The 27298-nt window shown below is 33.5% G+C and overlaps 1 long non-coding RNA gene across 1 annotated transcript in view; it reads left to right on the top strand.

Moving 5' to 3' along the window:
- LOC141549666 (uncharacterized) overlaps positions 1 to 27298 on the top strand; it is a 63028-nt gene that overhangs the window by 9191 nt on the left and 26539 nt on the right. Inside the window, exons 2-3 of the long non-coding RNA XR_012484410.1 lie at positions 16790 to 16839; positions 17037 to 17120. This is a non-coding gene — a long non-coding RNA (uncharacterized LOC141549666). The remainder of the gene's footprint in view (positions 1 to 16789; positions 16840 to 17036; positions 17121 to 27298) is intronic.

Raw genomic sequence — 27298 nt, 5'->3', positions numbered from 1 at the left:
ATGTATCTACTTAGTGGAAAATATACAGGAAATAATGAAATAAAATTTTTATAGAATTTTTTTAAGAATCATAGCAAAATGGCAAAGTTATGACTTTTGACTCAGGAAATCTAGGTTGGGATTGTAACTGAGACCCTTATAAGCTATGTTTATCTACCTGTAAATTGGAAATGATAAAACTCATACAATTTATTTCATAGGACCATTGTGAAATTTTCAAGTCAAAATTTTATACTAGTGGGAGTTATGTAATTTAATTCTAAAAGTAAAAGAAAGAACAAAGTAGATAGTTACTATTCTTGCTTTCTACTTTTAATAGGCCTATTTATATAAATATCAAAAGGGATAAAAACAGAATGAAAATCTTAACCTATTATGTCCCTCACACCCTGAAACTTTTGTATTCTGGTATGAGCACTTGATTCATAGCAGGTCTTCACATCACTTAATTTAATTTACAATGATTTCAGAATAACTGGTACTATTAAGTATGTTGTTGTTTGTCCTTCGTTTTCTAAGAGTAACCAATAACATTTGGTGATGTCTTGACTTGCTTATCTCTACCAGTGGAAATCCCAAGGAATCTAATTGAACCTGAAGCATCTTCAAAAAGTTACTGTCACTTCTAGGCACAAACTCAATCCCCTCTGCCCCAACAGTTACATAAGCAGTGCCTTTATTATCTTAAAATAGCCACTTGCTCATAAGTTTAAAAAATTTGGTGCTATAATGTCCTAACTCCACAAATGCCTAGAAGATTCTTTAGTATTATAATTGTTCTGCATCTACAATAATTACATTTTGTTATTAATATTAAAATTTTATAGAGAATAAGGGACTTTGAAGTTGCATTAAAATTTTATTTTTATATTATATATAGAGAAATTATAACTTAGTATTCTTTAAATTATAAAATTAGCCTTCTTCATACCAAAAAAAATATTAAAAAATAATTCTAGGTCTCAGCTTTTGAGTTAAAGTTTAAGACAGAATATTTTTAAATCCCCAATTGGTAACTTTAAGTAGTTCATGTCCATTTAATGGTTGCAAATGAAGAATGTGTTTGAATTTGTGTCATTAAATGATATTGCTATTAAATATAAAGTTTAAATAACAATTGTGAATAATAAAAATGAACATAGGTTTTGAATTGAGCTTGCTCTTTGTTCGTCACTTGGTATAGGTACTTGGTCACTTAAATAAAACCCCAAAAGATTATGAAAAAGTAGTACTATATCAGCAAGTACTTTGTAACCTTTCAGATTCACCAGAAGTATTAAAATAGAATGCTAATAAATATCAAATTTCTGAATAGGCAGTTATACGGTACCAACTAACAAAAAAAAAAAAGTTGACAGCAAGTAAATAATTGATCTTATTTAGGTGGATAGGCAATCAGAATTACTCTGGTAAACTAGATAAACACAGTAGCAAAATAATTGTTACAAAATAACAAAAGAATTATTCTAAAAATCTTTTAGCTTGTGTTTGAATTTAGAATAATCTGTAGAAAACATTACCACAATAAACATATATAATATCAAAAGGTCTATTATTAACTTTTCAAAAATTAGATATCTATCTTTAATGAAGAGATCCCAAACTCTTGAAATTATTGACTATTTATCTCTTTTATCTCAGTTTCATGGATATTTATTTCAACATTCCTAGAATCTTTCTTTAGAACATAAATAAAATACCCCCAATTTAGGCCTTTCATTTCATTGATTCAATAAACTGGTAGAGTAATTAAGTGTGTTAGAGCTTTGCTGTAAAGCCTGTCAACTTGTGGATGCAAGATTGAGTTCATGTCCTGGAGTTAAGAAGACGAGATCAAATACAGCCTCAGATATAGCTGTTTGATTCTGGATAAGTCTTTTAACCTCTGTGTGTCTTGATTCTTTAACTTGAAAACAGGGATAATAATAGCACTTATCTTACAACTCAAATGAGATAATATTTGCAAAGAAAGCGTATCATATTGTCTGGCACTTACTAAGTGCAACATAAATGTTTCTTCCCTTCAATCACATTGCATGGTCTATTGGTAGGGCTACTTTTTAGCTGAGACATTCTAAAGGTATTTCTCTTGGGACTTAAACTGCTAAACTCTTTAATACGGGACTAATTTACTGAATAGATTCTCAAAGAACTAGACTTGGAGTTGAGAAAGACTTGGGTTCAATTCTACCTCTGATTCTTGCTATGCTACTAAAGACAAATCTCAATTTCTCTGAATCTTGGTTTGTATAAAGTGAAGATAATAAATTCTATCATCCCTCCATGACAGGGATGCTGTTAAGCTTAGATGGAATGAAGTGTGCATGTTTGTGTGTGGGTATACATATATTATATATGTATATATAATATATATATGTATATTCTGTGAACATCAAAGTACTATATAAATATGTTTTTTATTATTTTGAAAGAAGTTTTTTTTTAACTTACCCATAATTCAATAGTGAATGAAAATACTACAATCCATAACTAATTCTCTTATTTTTAAGAAAGAGATAAATAAATTCTTCTATCCCAATCTCATATAAAACATCTACATTATAGAATGAACTGCATTTGTAGTTTTCTATATTTCTTCAATTATTCTGTTGAATCTTTTTTCTATACACGATAGATGCTTCAATCTAATCCAATAAATTCATATTAAATGTTCATTATGCTTAGGAAATTTTGCCAAATAATCAAAATTTTAAAAAAAGATGAAAAAGACATATTGTCCCCTGCTTTCAAGCAGCTTACAGCTAATTGGGATGTTGAAATATTCTCAAGAGCATCACATCTAGAAGACTATATTTTAAGTTAATTTTTGTATTAATAAAAATATGCCTTTTCTTCTCCCTTCATATCTGATAGAGAAAGAAATAAAAACTAAATTCCCATTGCAAACATGGATAAAAAAGAAAAACTAATTTCTACATTGGCCATGTCTTATATGTAATATGTGAGTAAATATGTATGTAGATTGTGTGTGCAAAAATATATGTATCTAACATGTGTACATACATGTAAATATTTTGTTTCATCATGAGTCCTCTTGAATTATAATTGGCCATTATATTGATTAGAGTGTCTAAGTCTTTCAAAGTTTTTTGACTGTACATTATAGTTGCCTTTACATAAATTGTGTTGGCTCTGCTCACTTCACTATCAATTCATGCAAGTCTTCTCAGGTTTTTTCTGAAATTACTCTTTTCATAATTTCTTTTAGCAAAACAGTATTTCATTTTGTAATGGGTCAGAATTCTGTACTTGAAACAAAGATTCTTACAAGGTGCTAACTCAGTGGAATTGATAAGACAATGGTTACCTAGTTTAGCATGGTGAGTAATAGTTCTCTAGTTCAGTATGATTGAATGAATCTTATAAAAAATAATGGTTCCCTAGTGATATAATGATTGGTTTATACTCAGTATGATGAATGGATTTAATTGTAGTAGAGCATATAAACTGGGACAAACTCACCCAGAGACAGATTCAGAGAAAATGAGGACTGGAGGTTTGAGCTCAAGGTCTTGGAGCCAAAGAGAGACATTCATTCCATCTCGTACCATTGTGGTGGCTCTCCTTCTTTGCTTTTCCACTGAAACTAAGACTCTGGGGGACTGGAACAGACTTGGGGAAGACAGAGGATTAGAGAATGGAGCAGAAGCTCCCAGAGTCAGGGAGACTTCAAGACAGAGACCATTATGGTGATACTCCTACCTCCCCCACAGAAACCAAGACACATTCTGGAGGACTTCCAGAAAGCTAGCTCAGGCCCCACGCAAGGAGACAGACTCTGAAGGAGACAATAAAGATTTTTGGACTCTTTCTGTGGTTATTCTCATGGTGATTACTCAGCTGAAATTAAGGCAAGTCCAGAGACTTCCAGAAAACTAACCTGGACATTACACATTACATTTACATACTATAAGTTGCTTGGCCATTCCTCAATCAATGGGCAACTCCCTCCCATTCTTTGACACTAGAGAAAGAATTATAAATATTTTTGTACAAACTTACAGTTTGTTTCACTTAGGGTAATGTCACTAATCCTTTAAACTACCTGTACTCTAATTTCCCTTGCTCCATTTCCCCTTTCCTCCTATTTCTCTGTTGAGTGAAATGTATTAATGTGCTCATTTTCATGTGTGTGTTCTTCCCTCTGGACAATTCAATGGAGAGTGAGGTTCAAGCATATGTGGCTCTTCATATATATTTGTCCTCGTTTGCATATTCTAATTATATGTAATAATTTCTCCTAACCGTTTTCTCACTTTCCTTTTCTTCATACATTTTAATCTTCTCAAAATATAACAGAACCATTTCCTGGCCGACTGGTTAGTTAGCCTCCTCTACGATCCCCCTGAGATGATGATAAAATTTAGAAGGGCAACATTAGAATGTTAGAATCAGACAAGCTTGACCTCTCTCCCAGCCTCTGGGCCTCATGCTTGAGGGGACCCTCTTTCTCAACTTTGGAGAACCCTTCTTAGCATAGGCACAAAAAATCATTAAGATAAAAATGAAATGTAAAAAATAAAACTAATTTTGAGTGATCTATACAACCAAATTGATGTTACCTTATTTGTGTATAAGATATTATATGGGATATAAGATGTTTGAATATATCTAAATATATCTAAAATAAGCTAACCAATTGTCCTGAATTATGTGGTGACAATGCAATGTGAAACTCTATACTTTGAACATGATTGTCTTCATATCAATCAGGATGAATACATGGGGCTGATGTAGGAAGTATGTAATATATCCCCTCCTCAGTTTCTGCCATAGCAGCCTGAAGCCTGAAATGGGGTTGGAAGAGTGGTTTTCTACCTTTAACTTGTTCTAAAACCCTTGAGCCAAGGAGTAGACTTAGGTGACAGTGAGTATTTTTCCATAAGTGTACTAAGTGTGGTACCAAAGAAGGGACCAAATCCTGGGGGAAATCCTGAGCTGGAACTAGGTCACTACCACTGCCTCACCATGATTTTTCTGGTTGTCCCTGGAGCTCTCCATATTTTTCAGAGTTTCCTTGCCTGCAAAGTTGACCTCTATACTAGCACATTATGAGGATGGCCTTCTACAAGATTTTTTTTTTTTTTTTGCTGAGACAATTGGGGTTAAGTGACTTGCCCAGGGTCACACAACCAGGAAATGTATCTGAGTATCTGAGGCCACATTTGAACTCAGGTCCTTTCTCCTGACTTCAGGACTGGTGCTCTATCCACTACACAAACTAGCTTTTTAAAATCCTCTGTGTGGTGACAAAAAATGATGCAGCCAAAAGCATTAGTCTTTTCCCAAAAACTAAGATGAGGTTGGTAAATGCAAGATTTCCATAACAATGTTGTGTTCCTTCTCTTGATACCTCTTTCCTACCTATCCCCAAATTTCATGGAAAGGGACCAAGTATATTGTGGAGACATACATAATAAAAAGAAAGGTCTTATTTCTTTGTTTCAAACTGATTTCATTATGAGAATGTGGTGCCATATAAAGACATAGAAAAATTAGAGAGAGCGGCATATTAGGGAGTGGAAATGTATTGCTAAATTTTGGACATGTTTGAGGGACTCAAGGAATATCCAGGTGAATTCCAGTAACGAATATCCAGTGAATATCCAGTAAGCTATATGCAATATTAAAAGCTCAGTGAAGAGATTAGTACTAGAGATAAATTGGGGTGTCATAACAAAAATAATCATGGAAGCCCAGGAAGAAATTATTGAGAGAATATGGCCAAGTATTAATCCTTAAAAGATGAACTTATTTGAGGGTATTAAAAAAAACACTAGCAAAGGGGACAGAACGAAGAGTTAGGCAGGTCTTGTCCATGAAAATAATTTACTAGATAAATTTAAAGAAAAAAAAAACTATGGAGAATGAATTTTGCTTTCTGATTTTGGGCTCAATGTGATTTAATCATGTACTAGCCATAACAATTATGAGATAGAAATTTAAAACCATCCCTTACTTCATCAATGAATGTTTCAGTCTGTTTTACAAAACAGTCCAATTTAGTAAAGTATAACTACATCAAAGTGACTTTTAAATTCAATCTTCCTGAGGAAGAAAAGTTATATTCAGGCTCTATGTTAAAGTTGGAAAAGCTAATTTGGCCAAATTTCATTTTGGAAAAAACTCAGTGTTTATAATGTACTTCAAACTTTGGAAGATCTTTGATTTCACTGGTGTGAATTTCATTGAGTCACCAGTGGTAACTCAGATTCCCATGTTTTACTAAAAGTTACAATGGTCAGTATCTCCATCCCCCACTTATATTTTACTTTCTCTAATTCCTTTTAAAGACAGTTTTCAACAATAATTTTAATGAGATTTTGAGTTCTGAATTTTTCTCCCTCTTCTCCTTCCCTCTCTTCCCCAAACAGCAAGCAATCTGATATAGGTTATACATGTACAATCATGTTAAACATATTTCCACACTAGTCATGGTATAAAAGAAGAATCAGAACAAAAAGGAAAAACCATAAGAGAGAAAGAAAAAGAAAAATAGTATGCTTCAACCTGCATTCAGACTCCATAATTCTTTCTCTGGATGTAGATAGCATTTTCCAATATGTGTTTTGAAATTCTCTTGGATCATTTATTGCTGAGAAGAACTAAGATTATCATAACTGACCATTGAACAATGTTAATGTTACTGTTACCATGTACAATATTCTGTTCACTTCACTCAGCATCAATTCATATAACTCCAGGTTTTTCTGAAATCAACCTGCTCATCATTTCTTATAAAACAATAGCATTCCATTACATTCATTTACCACAATTTGTTCAGCTATTCTCTAATTGATGAACATATACTCAATTTTCAATTCTTTGTGACCCCAAAAAGAGCTGCTATAAATATTTTAAAACCTTTTATTTTTAATACATGTATATAGTTTTCAACATTCACTTTTGCAAAGCCTTGTGTTTTTTTTCCTCTCCCTCCATCCCTAGTTGACAAATAATTCAATATATGGTAAACATGTATTTCTATACATATTTCCACAATTATCATGCTGCACAAGAAAAATCAGATGAAAAAGGAAAAAAATGAGAAAGAAAATAAATGCAAGCCAACAACAACAAAAAATGGGAAAATACCATGTTGCAATCCATACTCAGTCCCCACAGTCCTCTCTCTGGGTGAAGATGGCTCTCTCCATCAAAGATCATTGTAAATGGCCTTAATCACCTTACTGATAAAAAAAAACATGTCCATCAGAATTGGTTATCATATGATGAATGGTCAACAATCTTCTTGTTAATTTGTACAATGTTCTCTTGACTCTACTCACTTCACTTAGCATTAGTTTATGTCTCTCCAGGCTTTTCTGAAATCATCCTGCTGATTGTTTTTTATGCTTTAAATATTTTTGTACATGTTGGTTTTTCCCCCCTCCCCTTTTTATGATCATTCTGTGATACAGAGTTAGCAATGGTAGCAATAGCTAAATCAAATATTATATACTTTGGTTGCACTTTGGTCTAGTTCCAATTTGCTTTCCAGAATGGTTGGATCAGTTCACAATTTCAGTAACAATGCATTACTATTCCAATTTTCATATAACTCCTCCAACATTTATCATTTTCCTTTTCTATCATATTAGCCAATCTGATAGATATGAAATGGTTCCCCAGAGTTGTTTTAGTTGGCATTTCTTTAACCAGTAGTGATTTAGAGGATGTTTTTCATATGAGTATAGAGAGCTTTAATTTCTTTACATAAGAATTACCTGTTTATATCCTTTGGCCATCTATCAGTTGGGGAATGACTTGAATTCTTATTAATTTAACTCAGTTCTCTATATATTTGAGAAAGGAGGCCTTTATCAGAAATGCTTGCTGTAAAAATTATTTTCCAGCTTTTTGCTTTCCTTTTAACATAGGTTGCATTTGTTTTGTTTGTGCAAAACCATTTAAATTTAATATACTTAGAATGATCCATTTTGCATTTCATAATGTTTTCTATATATTTTTTGATCCTAAATTTTTCTCTTCTCCATAGATCTGACAGGTAAAATATTCCCTGCTTTCCTAATTTGCTTATGAAATGATTTCTAAATCATTTACTCAGTTATCATTCTTATGGTAATTAATCTATCTTATTCACAATAATCTCAAGATGGCAGAGATGGATTCCACTTGCAGGCCTTTAAGAACCCAGGTCATCTTCACATCCATTTTGGAAAATCTGAAGACAAATCAGGGAATGTACTTTATATTACTGTAATATGAAGATCATACAACTCAATTCAGAGAGATATCAGGGTCAGGACTATTCTCATACTATTCAAATCATGATTCTTTGGAACTACTGAAGCATTTTACTCTATGGAGGAATGCAGAAAAATATGTTTATGTATGTATTTTCTAATGTCTTAAAGTCTTAATCTGGTGTATCCTAGATTCTCAAAGACTATGTCACTGAAAAACAAACTTTGCCAGATGATACCAAGCTAAAAAGGCTTCAAATATTAGTCTGGAAACAGATTACATTTCATCATAACTTCTTAGAGATAAAAGTATATTTAGAGATTATTGAGTCAAATCTCTCATTCTGTGAGAAAATAGACCCAGAAGATCAGGCCTAATGAAGCTGATTATCATCTCTACATAGATGATTTATAGATTAATTTATCCAACCCTAAATTCACTCTTGACTCCAATTGTCTATTAGACATTTAATCTGGGTTTCCCATAGACACCTTAAACTCAACATGTCCCAAACTGAACTCATTCGTTCTTACCCCAAGCCTTCCACCATTGTACTTAGTTTTTAAAGTAAATTATTTTTTTGTCTGTAAGCCTCCTGGAATACCATGCTTTAAGTTCTCTGCTCCTTTATGGTGATACCTACTAAATAGAGTATGATTCTTATTGTAATTTCCTAGAACACAAATTCTTTCAGTATTTTTGATTGCACTATTTTTCCTTTGGCCTAGAATCTCTAGATTTTGGTTATGATGTTGGGAGTTTTCATTTTTTAGTTGCCTACAAGAGGTTTTTTCTGTTGGATGCTATTCCCACTTTATCCTCTGGTTGTAAGAAGATTTTTTTCTTATTAGAATTCTTGAAGTATGAAGTTGCAGGGTTTGTTTGTTTGTTTGTTTTGCTGTGACATTCAAATAATCCAAAGAATCTTAATTTTTTTCTCCTCTTTTCCAGGATATTCCTTTTGCTGTGAGATGCTTTACATGTTTTTTCCCTTTATTTTTCAGCCTTTTTACTATGTTTTAATATTTCTTGAAGTCATTAGCTTCTATTTGTTCCATTCTACTTTTTATGGAGTATGTTGATTTTTAGGGAGTAAATTGTTGGGCCCTTTCAAAATCTATACTTTTCTCTAAGGCACTGTTTGTAGCTCTTTGAAATCACTCACTTGCATCTAAGTCTTGAGTGTCCATGCTACCATAATAGCTTATTATGATAGGATTCCTTTTTTATTTGCCCTTTTTCCCAGTTTATTTGTTGACTTTAGACTTAATATTATGGTTGGACACTACCAGGTATCTGGAGAAAAGGTTTGAGTTGATTCCATTCCCTTTTTTAGGGTATTGACTACTATGTTATTCCAGGCTCTCAAAATATTCTAGCCCAGGACTAAGCCTAATTGCTGCCTACCCTAATCTGAGTTCTACAACTTCTAGACCTGAATTTGAATCTGTGCAAGAAAGAACCTATTATTGGACTCAGCCCCTATTAGCCAGTTAGGAAACTCTGTTGATTCAAACTTCAGGCACAACTGCAGGCTTCACTTTGGCCTGGGAGTTCTGCCTGGGTTATTCTCCTGCATACTAGGCTGACGTTGGGAATAACACCCAGCTCTGAGCTTGGGGTCAGTCATACAGCTGCTATTGTTGACTTCTAAATTTCCTCCTTTCTTGGTATACTGCTTAAGGCCTTACTACCTAGGAATACTACCCTGTATTCAGGTCCTCTTCACACTCTTGTCCTGAATGTGTAACCTAGAATTTGGTAGTAGGAGACCGTTCTCTTCCTGGTGGTCCCAGTATAGGTTTGGCATAGCACTAGTATGGGTCTGAAATGTCTTTTTTTGCTCTTGGGTACAATCTCTTTCTGGGCATTAAAGTATTCCACTCACAGCATGCTTTTCCTAACTAGTCTCCAATGTCCACAAACCTTCCTGCCTTTCTTCCTATGCTGAGCTAGGTTGGATAAATAACTCATTGATTTCCCTATCAATATTTGTTTTGGTATATATTTTTTTAATTTGTCTGGAGGAGAGTTTGTGAAGGAAAGCTTACCACACTACTACTTCCACTGCATCATCTTGGTTTTACATTTTTTTTTCTTTTGAATCACTAGTGCTTAGCACAGTACCTGGCATATAGTAGTGATAAATAAATTTTGTTGACTTAAGTTGTAACCTACCCCAATGTAAGTCTTCTGAATTCATATCTAGCTTTTTGCAACCCCTCTTCCCCCTCTACCACCATCACATGACTCTTGTGCACAAGCACATGAAAATTATTCATTAGAACACTAATTAATGAAATTTTGGGTCATAGCAATACACTAATTAGACAAAAAAGAAAAATGACTCTCAATCCTTTTTGGACTACTACTTCTGCTTCACAATGCCAAAGGGACATAAAGGAGGACAGAAGGTGGTAAACATTGCTAGAATCTTAGATTATCTATTACATTCAACTGCTGGTACACAACATGACTCCTTTGACCAATGACCAGTGAATTGAAATCCTATTGGAGGAACTTAATTGCATTCACTTTAACATTCTTAACATAAATGAAGCCCCAAAACATAAAGAATTGTCAGGTAAATGGAAAAAAATGTAGATAATATAAAATATTTGGTAGTCCACCTGCCAAGATAAAACCAGGAACTATATGTACACAATTACAAAACACTTTTCTAACAATAAAATCAGATCTGATAAAGTGGAAGAATATCAAGTACTCAAGGGTAAGCTGAATTAATATAATAAAAAGGACAATTCTACTTAATCTGCTTTTTCATTACTATACCAATCAGACTCCCAAGAAATTAGCTTACAGAGATAGGAAAAAAGAATAAAGTTCATCTGGAAGAACAAAATGTCAAGAATTTCTAGGGTTTTAGTGAAAAAAAAATGCAAATGAAGGTGTACTAGCTGTACCAGACCTAAAACTATATTATAAATCAGCTGTCATCAAAACCACTTGTTACTGGGCTAAAAAACAGAGTAGTCAGTCAGTGGAATAGGTTAAGTTTACAAGGCACAATAGTCAATGACTATAGTAATCTAATGTTTGATAAATCTAAAGACCCCAGCTTCTGGGATAAGAACTCACTATTTGACAAAAATGGTGGGAAAATTGGAAATCAGTATGGCAGAAACTAGGCATACCTAAAATCCTCCACCAAGATAAAGTTGAAATGGGTTCATGATTTGGGCATAAAGAGTGATACTATAAGCAAATTAGAAGAATAAAGGATTGTTTACCTTTCAGATTTGTAGAAAAGGAAGGAATTTGTTTCTAAAGAAGAACTACAGTACATTATGGAATGCAAAATGGATAATTTTGATTTTATTCAGTTTAAAAAGTTTTTGAACATACAAAACCAATGCAGACAAGCTTAGAAGGGAAGTAGTAAAATGGGAAAAAATTTTTGCATCCAAGGATTCTGATAAAGGCCTTATTTCTAAAATATATAGAGAATTGACTCAGATTTATAAAATTACAAGCAATTCTTCAATTGATAAATGATCAAAGGATATGAATAATTTTCAGATGAAGAAATTAAAACCATTTCTGGCTATATGAAAAAATGCTCCAAATCATTATTAACCAAAGAAATGCAAATTAAGACAACTCTGAAGTACTACTACACACCTCTCAGATTAGCTAAGATGATAGGAAAAGATAATGATGAATTTTGGAGGGGATGTGGGAAAACCTGAACACTAATACATTGTTGGTGGAGCTGTGAACTGATCCAACCATTCTGTAGAGCAATCCGGAGCTATGTCCAAAGGGCTATCAATTTGTACATATCCTTTGATCCAGCAGTATCTCTCCTGGGCCTGTATCCCAAAGAGATCATAAAAAAGGGAAAAGAACTCATATGTGCAAAAATGTTTGTAGGAGCTCTTTTTGTAGTGGCAAGGAACTGGAAACAGTGAATACCCATCAGATGGAGAATGGCTGAATAAGTTATGGTATATGAATGTTATGGAATATTATTGTTCTGTAAGAAACTATTTCATCATTAGCAGGATGATTTTAGAGAGGCCTGGAGAGACTTATGTGATCTGATGCTAAGTGAAATGAATAGAACCAAGAGAACATTGTACAGAGCAACAATGAGATTATAAAATGCTTACTTCTGATGGATATAACTCTTTTTAACAGTGAGGTGATTTAAGCCATTTTCAATGGTCTTGGGATGGAGAGAGCCATCTGTACCCAGAGAGGACTGTGGGGACTGATTATGGATCACAACACAGTATTTACACCTTTTTACTGTTGTTTGTTTGCATTTTGTTTTATTTCTCATTTTCTTCTTTTTTGATCTTATTTTTCTTGTTCAGCATGATAAATTGTGGAAGAATTGCACATATTTACCATAAATTGAATTACTTGCCATCAAGGGGAAAGGTAAGAGAAAATGAGGGAGAAAAAAATTGGAACACAAGGTTTTTCAATGGTGGATATTGAAAACTATACATATGTTTTGAAAATGAAAAGCTTAAAAAAGAAATTTAGCTGGTGAAAATAGTTATCATAACGAAGAGCTCAGGAATACTCAAATGATCATTACCTGTTAACATTTAATCTTTTTATTGATCAGAAAAATGCAGCAGTCCAGAACTCTACCAGTTCCTTTGTTTGTTTACATTTTTTAAAAAGACTGGGTTTTTTTGGGTTTGGGGTTTGTTTGTTTGTTTGTTTGTTTTAATCTTGCCCAATTTGGAATTCCATTCATGGGCTACTCATGGGAAAATTCCTACTTTGGCAGATCAAGGACTTTGACCTGTTCAGATTTTGATCTGTGTGGTTTATCTCTATTTAGCTAACTTGGTAAATTATCTTAATGACAAACTTATTAGAATTATTTACAATTCAGAACTCTGAAATTCAAGAGATTCCCCAGACTCAATTTCTGTGTTAGGAGAACTACCGAAATATACCACTATGCTCATCATAATTTCATTTTAAAATTATTTCAGTGTAACAGAAACAAAAGATTATAGCATTTGAAAAATGGAGTGAAAGCAAACTAATCTAAGTTATGCTAACGGCAAGTATAGATGAAACCAGATGAATAATAAGTAGACATAAAGTAGAACAGATGTAGTGATCTTCTATTGATATGTATTTACCTGAAATAGTTATGAAACTGCTGATAACACTATAGTACAATATATATTTATTTAGAGGAGATCATGGATAATACCATGTACACACACAAATTCATTAACATAAATGTATACTATACATAGATTCTATATAAGTATAGATTCTATATGTGTACATATATGCTAGATCTAGGCACTATTCCAAACTTTGTTATTTCAAGTACTAATGCTATTCACATAATATATATTTATATGTTTTAAATTTATATATATTTGCAATAGTGAAACTGTTGTTCACATAAACAGATAAAATTTATATCCAAATGGAGTTCCATTTTACTACATCTGTTCCACTTCATGTCTACTGGGATGTTCATCTAGTTTCAACAACATATACCTTTAGATTGATTTGGAATAGCTTGCTTTCATCCTGTTTTTCAAATGTTATCAAGTAATATTAAAATTATAAATAGCATATTCATTGTTCATAATCTTACCAACATTATATTGCTATAGATGTGTGTGTGTGCCTATTTTGGAAAATTCCAAAGAATAAAAAAAGGTTAAAGACAGTACTTTTACAAAAAGAAAAAAAGGCAATGAAATTATCAGTAGCTATAAATCCCTATGCCTACTTCCCCATCTCCATCAAATTTTCATGAAAATAGTTTATTTATTCATGAAAAGTAGATTTGATAAAAGCATGAAATAAGTATTGGACTCAGCAGAACAAAAGGCAGACCAGACTTGAAGACTCTCCTACAATAGTGTATATCCCTCACCATAGAAACTGATACAAACAGATGCAAATATTGAGATAACTTCCTTTAACCAATATTTGGAGTACTGTTGAGCCTAGGGCAAAAAGACTGGGGACAGGGCACATTCTTATATAAAATACATGTTGGTATTATAGAAAATATCATATACAGTCATATACCTAACCAGGCAAAATTCCCAAGTATTCTCCTGGAACCAAATGAAAATATAATTAGGAAATGTTTACAAAATAAATGCCAATACCACATAGATAAAATAAGGATTCCTTCTATTTCAATTTGACATCATTGCTGTAAAGAACAACAATAAAAAAAAGAATGCTGTATTACAGGAAGGCCTCTTCAAAATAGTCTTCTTTGAAGATGACATTTTACTGATTGTTCTAAATACTGGAATAATATAACATCCTTCCAATGAGCTCTAGAATAATAGGTTAGCTAGTCATTTATTTGTCTCAAATAAATATAGATAGTCTGTGTAATAATAATATTAATAATATGTTGGAAGGTTCATATTTCTAGTTTAGAAAAAAATGTAATCTAATCGGAGGCAGTTCATTTACAAATATTCATATATATATATATATACATATATATATATTCCTAAAAGAAAGGTGGATGATAGGTATAAGACAGATTCAACATATAACCAATGATAATTTATGTAGAAATTACATATAACACACTCTCTCTCTTCCTCTCTCTCCTTCTCTCTCTCTCTCTCTCTCTCTATATATATATATATATATATAGATAGATAGATAGATAGATAGATAGGTAGATATAGATAGATAGATATAGATATATTGATAAATGGATATATATACATACATGCATATATATACATATACATATACATACATATATATATATACATATATATATATAATGATATAATGTTAGGCCAAATGTGAGAATTTGTTTGCTTTGGCTACTTGTTACAAAGATCTGATTTGTCTTTCTTTTCAATTTTCATTATGAGGAAAATATGGGAGGGAAGAAGATAGACTTACATTAATAAAAAAATAAATGAAATTTTTAAACAAAGAGACCAAGCTTTTACTAGCTAATTAGATTTCTAAGTTGTTTTATTATTCTCGTTGTAGCAGCTGTTATATAGTTATATGGTTAAATTTACTTCAGCATTAAAAAAATAGTTTGGTCAACCTTATATTAAAGTGAGAATAATAGGTAACTTGTATATTGCATTAGTGCTCTCAATGTTTGAAAGAAACTGTCATTGTGTGACTTTAAGCAATTCATTTCACCTTTTTAAGTCTAAGGGGGTTTCCTCATCTATAAAATGAGGAGGTTGAACTAGTTATTCTCTGAAGGCCTTTCCACCTCTAAATCTATGATCTTATCAATTGAGAAAGGCTTCCAGTGTATAGGGTGAATCTTCTATGGATATCATATGGAAAGACATGGGCAAAAATAAAACAATTAAAAGTCATGGAAATAGTATTTGCAGTTTGCATTATTGGGGGTAATTCTCAAGCTAATGACATCATGGTCACAATATACATTTGTAACATGTAGGGGATATCTGCACACATATACACATGTACCTGCATGGGTGTATATACACACATGTATACATGAACTTTCTGTGTACATATACGCATGTTGCTTATTCTTCATATTCTAAGAAGATCAATGATAAGATATTTATGTCAGATCCAGTGTGTTTGACTATGGCTGATTGGACTATGGTCTAATGCAAGTTCATAAGGCTCTACCACAGGTTGAACACAAATAGTCGATTTGAACATTTGAGAAGGAAATGTTTTTCGATCTATTTTCTTTGTACTACTTTGTACTTTGTACTACTGCAATTCTGCCTTGCTCATAGAACACAGAACTTTCTTTCATGTAGGATGCCTTTCTGGGTAGTCCTGTGTCACATTTTTGATGTCTCATAATCAATACTAAAGTTCTTCAAGAAGGTCTTGAGTTTGCCCTTTTATCACTTCTGCCTAACATGTAGTATTTGCTTTGTATAAATCCTTCATAAAATGGTCTTTTAGATATTTGGGCTACATGGCCAGCCCACGAGAACTGCTCTTTCAGCAACAGAATCTGAATACTTGGAAGTTAAGCTCAAGAAAGGACCTTACGGTCTGATACCTTATCTTACAGAATCTTTCTAAGAACTGAGTGCATGTCCATCAGTTTGAGAATGGCTGAAGAAGTTATGGTATGTGAATGTAATGGAATATTTTTTTTCTATAAGAAATGATGATTTCAGAAAAGCCTGAAAAGATTCATATAAACTTAGCATAATGTTAAGTGGAGTCAGTAGAACCCCCAAGAAAACATTGTACACAGCAACAATCAGATTATATGATTATATATATATATATATATATATATATATATATATATATATGTCAACTATGATGAACTTGTTTTTCTTTAACAATGAAGTGATTCAAGGCAATTCCAATAGATTTGTGATGGAAAGAGGCATTTGGATCCAAAGAGAACTATGGAGATTGAATGTGGATCAAAGGATTACATTTGCACCTTTATTGTTGGTTTGCTTGTTTTTTTTTTTCTAATTTTTTTTTCGTTTTTGATCTGATTTTTCTTGTCCAGCATGACAAATATGGAAATATGTTTAGAAGAATTGCACATTTTAATCTATATTGAATTGCTTGCTGTCTATTGCAGGGGATGAGGAGGAGGGTGGAAAACAATTTGGAGTTCAAGGTTTTGCAAAGGTGACTATTGAAAACTATTTTTTCATCTACTTGGGAAAAAAAGCTATTAAATTATTTTTTCTTGAATATCTTTTCAAGACAATTCAAATGGTTCAATTTTCTAGCATACAATAATGAAATGAAAACAATGGGATTCTGTAGATGTTCAGTTTAGTAAGCAACTTAATATCTCTTCTTTCCTATGTTTTCTTTTAAAGCCTCCCCCATGCTGAGATAGCTCTGGCAACGCATGTGTCAACCTCATCATCTATGTAGACATCCCAGGAAAGCATGCTTCCAAGGTAAGTGAATTTATCTCGAGCATTAAAAATTTCTCTGTTTATTATAACAAATATTTAGCATATTGGAAGATGTGATGCTGACTGGTAGAGAGTCTCTTTTTTTCTTGGTGTATGTATATATGTTATGCACAAAAAACTTATATAAATACATAATGCATATGTATACACACATATAAATATATACATCTATACACAGTCAACAAAAAACAAGTACTCTGAGCTCCAGGGATTTTTCAATTTTTGAAATCTAGGTTGTAGCCTAGTTCATTTCATTTACAGCATTCATTCACATAAGAGTTAGAAAGAATGAAATACAACAAAGACAGAAAAATAGCCAAACTGTGCACTCATAGCTTCAGATATGCCCTAATGAAGAGAATAGACAACTATTCTCTCTCTCTCTCTCTCTCTCTCTCTCTCTCTCTCTCTCTCTCTCTCTCTCTCTCTCTCTCTCTCTCTCTCTCTCTCTCTTTCTTCCTCCCTCCCTGTCTTTGTCTCTCTCCTTCTGTGTGTGTTTCCTGACCAGTGAGAACAGGGTCAGAAGTCTGGATGTCCTAGCAAGCCAGGGCATGGCTTGAACTTTCTCAGTTCTTTAAGTAAAAGATAGATAGATAGAGATACAATATTCATTAAGTACTTATTATGTATCATACTTTGTACTAAATGGTAGTTTTTTCCCCCTTCATTTTGAAAAGGACAAAAGACATCTTAGGTAATATCTTTACTGGAATATGAATTAGATTTAAGTGAGGTGGTTTTACAAAGTCATCAACCTCATTCTCTCTTCCAAAGTCATCAAAATCCAGTGGCAAGACAAAAGTCAGGATGACTGTCAATGGTGCAGGATTCAGTGGAGGTTATTGCCATCTTCAATGTCTAACACGCTCTAAGCACTATACAAGCCAGCTTCAGCCTCTTTCTTAACAATTGAATTGGAACACATTGTGTTCATTCATTAATTCAGGGAAGTATTCACATCCTTGGGATAGATATTCCCCTAAATAATCTATGGCCTTTTGGTTGCCCTCAACCTGTCTTGGCTCATTTGCCAAGACAGTTTAACTAGGATGTAACAGCTGAGCATGCTACACCTTCTTGAAATCACTAGTGAGAGCTGAGTGAAGTTGGACACTAAAGGTGGATGAGTCTACCTGAAAAGGGCTCAACAAACCTTCATATCATAGCATATCATATCCCACACACCTCAGTGTAAGTTGGTGATACAGATGCAAGCAAAAGAGACAGTCCTTATCTTCAAGAAGCTTAGTAAAATACAAGTCATGAAGAGATCTGAAAAACTGACAAGAGCTACTCATGAGGAAGCATGGTTATCAGGGATGAGAGGCAAATATCCAGAGTGTGGAGTTGGGAGTGAAGTAAGGACCTTTTGAAATGGTGATCAGGACCAGGAAATCATAAAACAATCTGCAGAGAGCTGTAAGTTATAAGCATTTCTCAAGTGAGAAGGCTGCTGATGAGAAGATGGAAAAAGTACAACCTCTTCCTGAATGTTTCTCCTGATGGCTCTTCTTTTTCAGCTTTGAGAAATAATGAAGTTTTTACTTTTATTGGGCAACTTATTTTGAACTCCCAATCTCTTCAGCTCTTCAGATAAAGCCACATGGCTGGAAGTATTCATCTCTCAGTATTGTGACTTGGTGACACAAAATTAGGTACAAAAACAAAAAGCAGAAGTAACTAAAGGTTTGAGGTCCCATCTCATGTTCACCCAAGGAAGCAAATGTTGATCACCACTTCCATGTACTCAAGCAGAGGACTAACCTGCTTCCAGGGGTGGTGGTGGCTTTAAAAAAGCTTATAAGTAAAGTGATAGCTGTCAGCAACATTCTCAAAAGAGAGTAAGAGAGAACCACAGCTTTTTATCCTCAATGCCTCTTAAAGATTTAAATACTTGATTTTTTAATGGGAATAGTTTTTTTTCCACCAGGCACATTTATGGGATCAACAAAAAGGGTAGCAATAACAGAGTTAGATGGATTTTCTCTAGTTTACAAAACTTGGCTTAGTGATGATTAAAGAGTGGTATCAAGTCAAGGTTAAACATGTATGTAGAGGGAGTAAGAAGTTTCCTTTCTTTAAAACTTAGATGGACTTATGATCTCTCTTATACCTGTGACTATTTCTCTAAAATACTAACTATTGATGATATTGAGCAGATATTAACAGACAATTAATATTGGTAGGAAGTACATTAGAACAGAAATTTAATCCAAAATCATCTCATTAGGAAAAAAACTACATCTTGGGGTTAATTCCATAACTCTGATATGAAGCTATTTTCTTAGAATATGACTTGTCAGTAAATTAGGCATTGAGATAAAGACCCAGAATTTATATGTACTCTCGCTCATATATGAGGCCTTGTCTGAGATAAAACTGGGCCCTTCACATTTGTGGGGAATCCCCAAGGAAATTACACAGGCTTCAGGTAATGTTTCCTGCATACTCACTGTATCATAAAGAAAAGGTCTTCTGCTTGGCTATTTAACCAAAATTGAGTCTTCAGTCAGAAGGCTCAACCAAATCACATTTTTGTTTCTAGTGGTGGTTGAAGTAAGGGCTTTCCTAAGACTCTGAGTGGGTAGAAATAAAAGTATCATTGACAACCTACTCTTCCTATCGGAACTGAAATATGGTATAAATATGAAGTATCTTAGTATGGATTAGTTGTTTCTATATCTCAGAGTTTATTCTTTCTAGCTCTTTGGTGATGTAGTATTGGAATTAACTATGTCCTTGTGAACTTTGAAAGTTTGAAAAAGTGAGCTGCTAGAGTTTAGGGCTAGGATCCACATCATTATTTTCTAGAAGCCTTATCCAGTGTGCTTATGTAGGCCTGAGCATCAGCATAACCTATTCGACTAAGCCAAGCAGAGATTCAGTGACAAATATCTAATCCTGAAAGCAAGGGAATTACTATATGCCATGTTAGGTAATGAATTTGCTGGGCAAATGCTTTTTAACAACTACATTAAGTTTTAACCCGCTATCCTCAGAGATTAAGGTGTTAGAGAGAAAAATGTTCTTCTGCTTATGGGGGTGACATTTTTATACTTCTGTTCTTGATGTATTTTTTTTTAGTAAATATCCCTTTGTAAAAGCTAGTGATGTTAATCATTAAGTTGATATTGCATTAATCATTGGATCAATCTATATAGTGAAGATACTAGCTATAACCTGTACTAGTGATATGAGTAGACACTAATGGCAATTGATATTGTGGATACATAGCTATAATTTTTTTTTATAAATTTGATTTAAGTTTCCTCTATACTTGAGAAACTTAATATAAATTTTGTTTATATATTACTTCATTGTTTATAGTACCTTTTAGCAAAATGTACTGATTATCTCTTTCAATTAGGTCTATTTTTCCTTTTGCTTTGTCTGAGATCATAACTGTCCTCCCTGGCTTCTTTAATTTAGCTGGAGCATGATAGATTCTGTCCCAACCCTTCATTTCAATTTAATGTATATTTCTTGTATATGACATATTGTTGGATTCTGGTTTTCAATCTATTCACTTACTCATTTCTGTTCTCTCAGTTAGTCCAACCCATTCATATTCACAGTTCTGATCACTATGCATTTTACTTAACTCCTTCCCTCACACGTGTTCTCTCTCTCTCTCTCTCTCTTTCTCTCTTTCTCTCTCAATTTACTCTTTCTCTTACCATTTCTCTCCGTCTCTCTCTCTTTTTTTTTTAACTTTCTTCCTCTCTCCCTTCCCTCCCCACTTCCTAAGGCAGCAAGCAATCCAATATTGGCTATAAATATGCTATCATGTTAAACATATTTTCATATTACTTATATTGTGAAAGAAGAATTAGAACAAAAGTAGAAAACCACAAGAAAGAAAGAAAAAGCACATTTTAACAAAAGCAAAAATAATATGCTTCAGTCTGCATTCAGACTCCATGGTTCATTCTCTGGATGTGGATGACATTTTCCATCACAAGTCTTTTGGAATTGTCTTAGATCATTGCATTGCTTATACTTTTTTTTTTCTGTCATCTTAGCCAATTAATAGGAATCAAAGGGTAGCTCAGAATTGTGTTAATTAGCAGTTTTCTAATAAATAGTGATTTATGACATTTTTTATTTGACTATAGACAGCTTTAATTTCTTCATCTAAAAACTGCCTATTTATATCCTTTAATGATTTATTAATTACCTCCTGATAGCTCTTATACCCTTCTACTCCCATCTTCTTATTATATAAGATAGATTTCTACACCCAATGGAGTGTGTGTGTGTGTGTGTGTGTGTGTGTGTGTGTGTGTGTGTTTGTATATATAATATATACATATGGGTGGGATGTCTATATAGAAACACCCCCACATAGACATATAAACATTTTTCCTCAGCAGTTTATATTCTGATAGAGAAAGATACTACCTAAAGAGAAGTTGTAAAACTGGAGAATGAAGAGCTAGTCAGGAAATAGTGTGGAGCCTACACTGCAGTAGGATAAAGCAAATGTTCTCCTATCATGATCCGGGGTTTAGGACATCGCCCTTCAGCAATACTCTTGGATTTTATTCTGATACTTGTTTTGACCTTCTACTTTAAACACTACTTACCACTTCTGGCTCTTCATCTCTATAATCTAAATTTTGGAGAGGCACCAGGCTCAGCTATGTTAAAAGTTAAGGTAAAAAAGAGGTTAAAGGGTGAACAGGACTGAATTACCCATTGCATAGATGGGATGATGATTATGGATGATAAGAAGAAAGGATTGTTGACGAAATTATCTAGCTTTTGTTTTTATTTTTAAGAAGAATGTTGTTTTCACTGGGGAAAAGAGAACAAAATAGTTGGAGATGAGTGGAAATGCAAGATTAAATCAGGAATAAGTACCTTCGCAGTTCAATGAATCAGTTACCAGATATTTGGTATCTGTATTTCAAAGCACTAGGGAGAAAAAAAAAAGCAAGCCCACCTGATGATTGTAATTGTGCTTTGAGATGGGAGAAGAATATCAGGAAAGCAAAAGGATAAATATCCCAATTTTTCAAGAAAAGAAAAATGTCAGTCAATAAATTAGCCTATTATTAAGCCTATTTATTAAGTTTCTGCTATATGCTAGGCATGGGGCTAACTCCTGGAAATTCAAAGAATAGTAAAACATAGTCCTTGCCCTCAAGGAATTTCCACTCTAATGGGGGAGGCAACATGCAAACAAATATATACAAAGTGGCAATTAATCAGATGTCCATCAGTTGGGGAATGGCTAAATAAGTTATAGTATATAAAAGTAATAGAATATTATTTTTCCATAAAAAATGATGTACGAGCTGATTTTAGAAAGGCCTGGAAAAATTTACATGAACTGCTGCTGAGTGAAACAAGTAGAATAAGTAATACAGTGTACACAAGTAACAGCAAGATTGAGAATGCATGATGATCAACTAAGAAAGACTTAGTTCTTCTCAGCAGTTCAGTGATCCAAGGCAATCCCAATAAACTTTGGATAGAAAATACTATCTACCATCCAGAGAGATAACAATGGAGAATGAATGTATAGCAACACATGCTAGGTTTACTTTTTCCCCCCTTTTCCTCCCTTTTCTTCTGTTTTTCTCTTTTGTTCTGATTTTTCTCTCTCAGTATAATTCATAAAGAAATGTACATATATAACCAGAAAAAAAAACAATAAAATAAAAAAACTAAATATATACAAACCAAGTCATATATACAGGCTTATAAATAGGAAATATTGAATAGAAGAAAGGCACTAAAATTAAGAGAAAGTGGAAAAAGCTTCCTGTAGAAAGTAGAATTTTAGGTGAGACTTCAAGGAAGTTAGGGATGCCAAGAGATATAAATGAGGAAGACAACCACTACTGACACTGGGCATAGCCAGAGAAAATGCCCAAGAGTCAAGAGATGGAGGATCTTGTTTAAGAACACTTAGGAAGTCACTGGCACTAGATCAAAGTGGGGGAATTGTAAAGTATAAGAAGATTAAAGAAATCTATATGGGGAGGGAGCAGGATGGTATATAGAGCCTAGTGTATGAAAGGTTTTGATTGCCAGAAAGAAGATTTTATATTTATAGAGATAGAGAACTAGTGAAGTTTGAAAAAGAAAACAACATTGTTGTAGTGTGAAATCTGCACTCTAAACTCATAAATTTAATTTTTATTCATGGCAAAATTCTGGAACTCATTATTAAAGAAAGAGTTTGTAAGCTTTTAGAATTGGAATCAGTTATTGTTTAAAACCCCTATGGATTCCAGAACTTGCCGGGGCCTGACTTCACTGAAGGCATGCTAGACTAAGCTCGTTTTCTATTGACAGAATAAATAGATTGGTAGATTAGAGGAACATAGTAGATGTAGAAATATAAGTACGGAAAAGGTGATGGATGTGAAAAATGTTATGAAAATAGAACTGACAGGTATTGCCATTGTATAGGTATGTGCAACTGATGGAGAAAAGGCAAAGAATCAAAAATAGCTGAGTTTTTGAATCTAGGTGACTGTGAATATTTGGGTATTTTTGATAGATATAAAAAACTAGAAGCAATATCTCAACTGAATTTTATTGTTAGTCTTTGCAATATTTCTATATTTCCTATGTTTTTATCCTATATTTCCCAATTAGTATTTATAACATTTTTCAATAGCAGCATCTTGAATATATTGTACATATATTCATGTTCCCAATTATCTTACTTCCTCAATTTCTTTACACATGTTAAAAATAACGTGTAACATTCCTTCTGGGTTCCTTCACCACTCTTGCATTGGCACTGGCAGGTTGAGTCCCCAGAGGTATGGCTAGTAATCTCAGTGTTCTATGGAAGGCAGTGCCTAATACTATATCTCACAATCCTCCAGTAGTGTGTGGATTCAGTAATCAGCAAGAACTCAATTACTGCTTAGCAATGGCATTTATTCAAATGGCATAACAAAAACAGTAGTTACAATAAAATTTCCAATAAAAATAAAAAGAACCTCTACTCCTGGTGTCACATCAAGGAAGAAAAAAGGTAGAAACAAATTTATAGTAAAAGGGAAGTGATGCATATGTGTAAGGGACACAAACAGCCAAATCAATTCATTAATACAGAACTCTGGGGCCTTGGTGTCTTTTCTTTCTCCAAAGAGCTCATAACATTCCCTGGGGGATATGGTGTTTGTGATGTGTGACTCATTCTGGTGCTCATGGGGCATGGCATCTAAGATGGATGGTTCAGTTCACTGCTGGGTTGCTGCAGAGCTGTTTCATTAACTCAGCTACTGTTGGGCTGAATCAGGCAGGTCACTCAGCCAAAGGGATTACTGCTGCAAGAATGGACTAGTAAACTGATTGGCTGCTGTACTGGGTAGATTTCTCAACCATTGGGCTCTTTACTGGGCACAGCATCTCTGATGAATGGGTCAATCTTCTGGACTTCCTGGGTTTACCCTTTGATAGGTGACTCAGATCTTCTCTATCTTCACCTTCTGGGTTAGATGGTTTTTGCAGGGCTGAGGTGTGTCTATACTTCTTTTCTTTTCTTTTTTTTTTCTTTTAAGCAATAATCCCTTAGCCTAGGATTAGTAAATATCTCTTCTCTTTGATTTCTCAGGACTTTAGTCTTTGAAGTTTTTAATCTCCAGGTTGGAGACAGAAGAAATCTAGACTCTCTGATTTGATAATTCTTCCTTGTCCATGGGTAGCATCCTTAACTGAGGGACTCATCTTTATTTATGATGTCTACCCTAGGTACACTTCCCAGATCACTAATGGGTTTGATGCAGATGAGTGGTTGAACAATGAGTGCGGTATTTATATTGTCTTTCAGTTAAGAATATGAGCCATTCAAACCAGTTTCAGTCCTTTTAGAAGCTCTGAAACAGTATTCTTTTTGCATTTCAAAAATGTGTTTTGTGCTTCAAAAAAAATTAGTTTTATCCAGTTAAAACTTTCACTATGTTGAAGTCTCAATGGAATACACTCTTACAAAAATAATTATCATTCCCCTAATTAAGTGTTAGCTAAATAACTTGGCTCTTTTCTTTTCTCTGACTATACTCCCTCAGTGACCTCATCAGCACCAGTGGGTCTAATTATTATCTCTATACAGATGACTCACAGGTTCATGTATGTACCTGAAGTCTTACTCTTGAGATTCAGTCCCATATCACTAGTTCCTCTTAAAATTTCGAACTGCATGTCCCAGAGATGTTACAGATTCAACATACCAAAATGTAATTTATTATCTTTCCATCTAAGACCATCTTTTTCCCAAACATCCTAATTTCTTCTAAAGATACCACTGTTTTCATAGTATTCCAGGTTTGTGACTTTGGCATTATTCTGGAATTTTCACTCCATTTTCCCATGTCCAATCAATGGCAAATATGGACATTTCTACTTCCACAAATCTCTTACATCTGGTCCCTTTCTCTTTTCACAGAGTAACCACCTTCATTTAGGCTTTCATTATCTCCTCCCTTGGAATAACCTCATAAGTGATCTTGCTTCAAATGTCTTTCCACTCCAGGAATTTAGTATTTCCTTTGGGATAAAAAATTCATCTGTTGATTTTTTAATTCCTTTCCAATTGAGCCTCTATCTTTCTCCTCTTGGCTGTGTTTCTAATTTTCTTTAGACTTCACTATGATTCAGCTGCTTTGTCATCCTGAAACTCCCCTTAGTGCCAAACTGTAATTCTCAACTGGAATATTCCTCTGCCATGCAAAAGTCATTCTCTCATTGGTCTTCCAGGAACCTCCATTTTGGGGATGGGTCTATACCAGTCATGTTTCATTCCCCTCTCAGTTGTACTTCTGTCTCTGAGCTTTGCTAACATTTTCTGCTCCACTCCAACCTCTGTCATTACTATTCTCTTCCCTACCTCCTTCCCTCTTAACTTTTCAGCCCCTTTTTAATGTATTGTCTTTTTCCATTAACCAGTAGAGTGTAATTTCCTTGAAAGCAAGGACTATCTTTCATTTGACTTGTATTTGTAGCATGGCACATAGTAAATGCTTAATTAAATGTTAGGGCATGTATATTTTGTTATTCCTATTTGTGTTTCTAGTCTCATTAGATGTTATTCCTCTTCTCTAATTCTATGATCCAGCCAAACAATCTTATAATCTGTTCATTTCTGAGTTTTTGCACTGACCATTCCTTAAATTTGAAATGTACTTCTTCTTTACCACTACTAATAGAATCATTCTTTTCCTCCAAGATGTAGTTAAGACACTATCTTCTATGAGTAGGCATCACCTCTCTTCCTAGTTTGTATTTACTCTGTGTATGCACATGCATGAATATATATATATATATATATATATATATATATATGTATATATATATATATATATATATACAAAATCCCTTAAATTTTTTAAACTTTAAGAGACTAAATTCAAACTACACTAAAATAAAAATGAGCCTTATTTCTCTCACTTCTATAGTTGTGGTTGTGGGATAGCAGAAAAGGGGTCAGAGGTTGCTAATGTGAGTCATTTTAGGATCAGTTGTCTTTATGTCAGTCAGTCTTACAACTTCTTAGAACAAAGTTCAAAGTATTCAAAAAGAAGAAAGAATAAATCTAAGAAAAATCATGCTCTTCAGGTAATCCGACATTTAAGTAAGCTATTGATACCTCGCAAATGAGAAATAGATAAAAGGACAAACATTGGTACAGATTATTACTATCGCCTAAACAGTTGTAGTTGATGAGAATCAATTGCTACAACAAGGAGACAAATGGCAGTTTATATTAGAATATACTCACTTATAAAATCTTATGAAGAAAATTAGTAGAAAGTTATGAGCATCATCTCATAGAAGATGGAGAAACTTTGAATAGAAATACAAATTCTTATCTCAGCAAAAGGCTCAACTAAGCCAGATCATCTTAAAAGATTCAGGAATAAAACTGGAGGGAGAACAACAGATATAAAAAATTGGAAATATCTGTCAAGATTTCTATAACAATTCTTTTACATTTAAATTGTGGTAAAGTCAGCTTAATTGGATTCTACCATTACCTGGTGTGTTTCCTGAGAGAGCAAAAATGACCCTGAAAACAAGTTGCAAAGAGTAGCTAAACTACAAAAAGTACATTTAGAGGAAGGTATAATCAAGATAATCTAAAGATATTGAGGGACTAATTCTTAAGATAAATGAATTAGGTGGAGATATAGTAG

This window comes from Sminthopsis crassicaudata, chromosome 1 (genome assembly GCF_048593235.1).
Source record: "Sminthopsis crassicaudata isolate SCR6 chromosome 1, ASM4859323v1, whole genome shotgun sequence".
Lineage (NCBI taxonomy): Eukaryota > Metazoa > Chordata > Mammalia > Dasyuromorphia > Dasyuridae > Sminthopsis > Sminthopsis crassicaudata.
The sequence above is the reverse complement of the archived record's forward strand: the minus strand, read 5'-3'. Positions and strand labels throughout refer to the sequence as shown.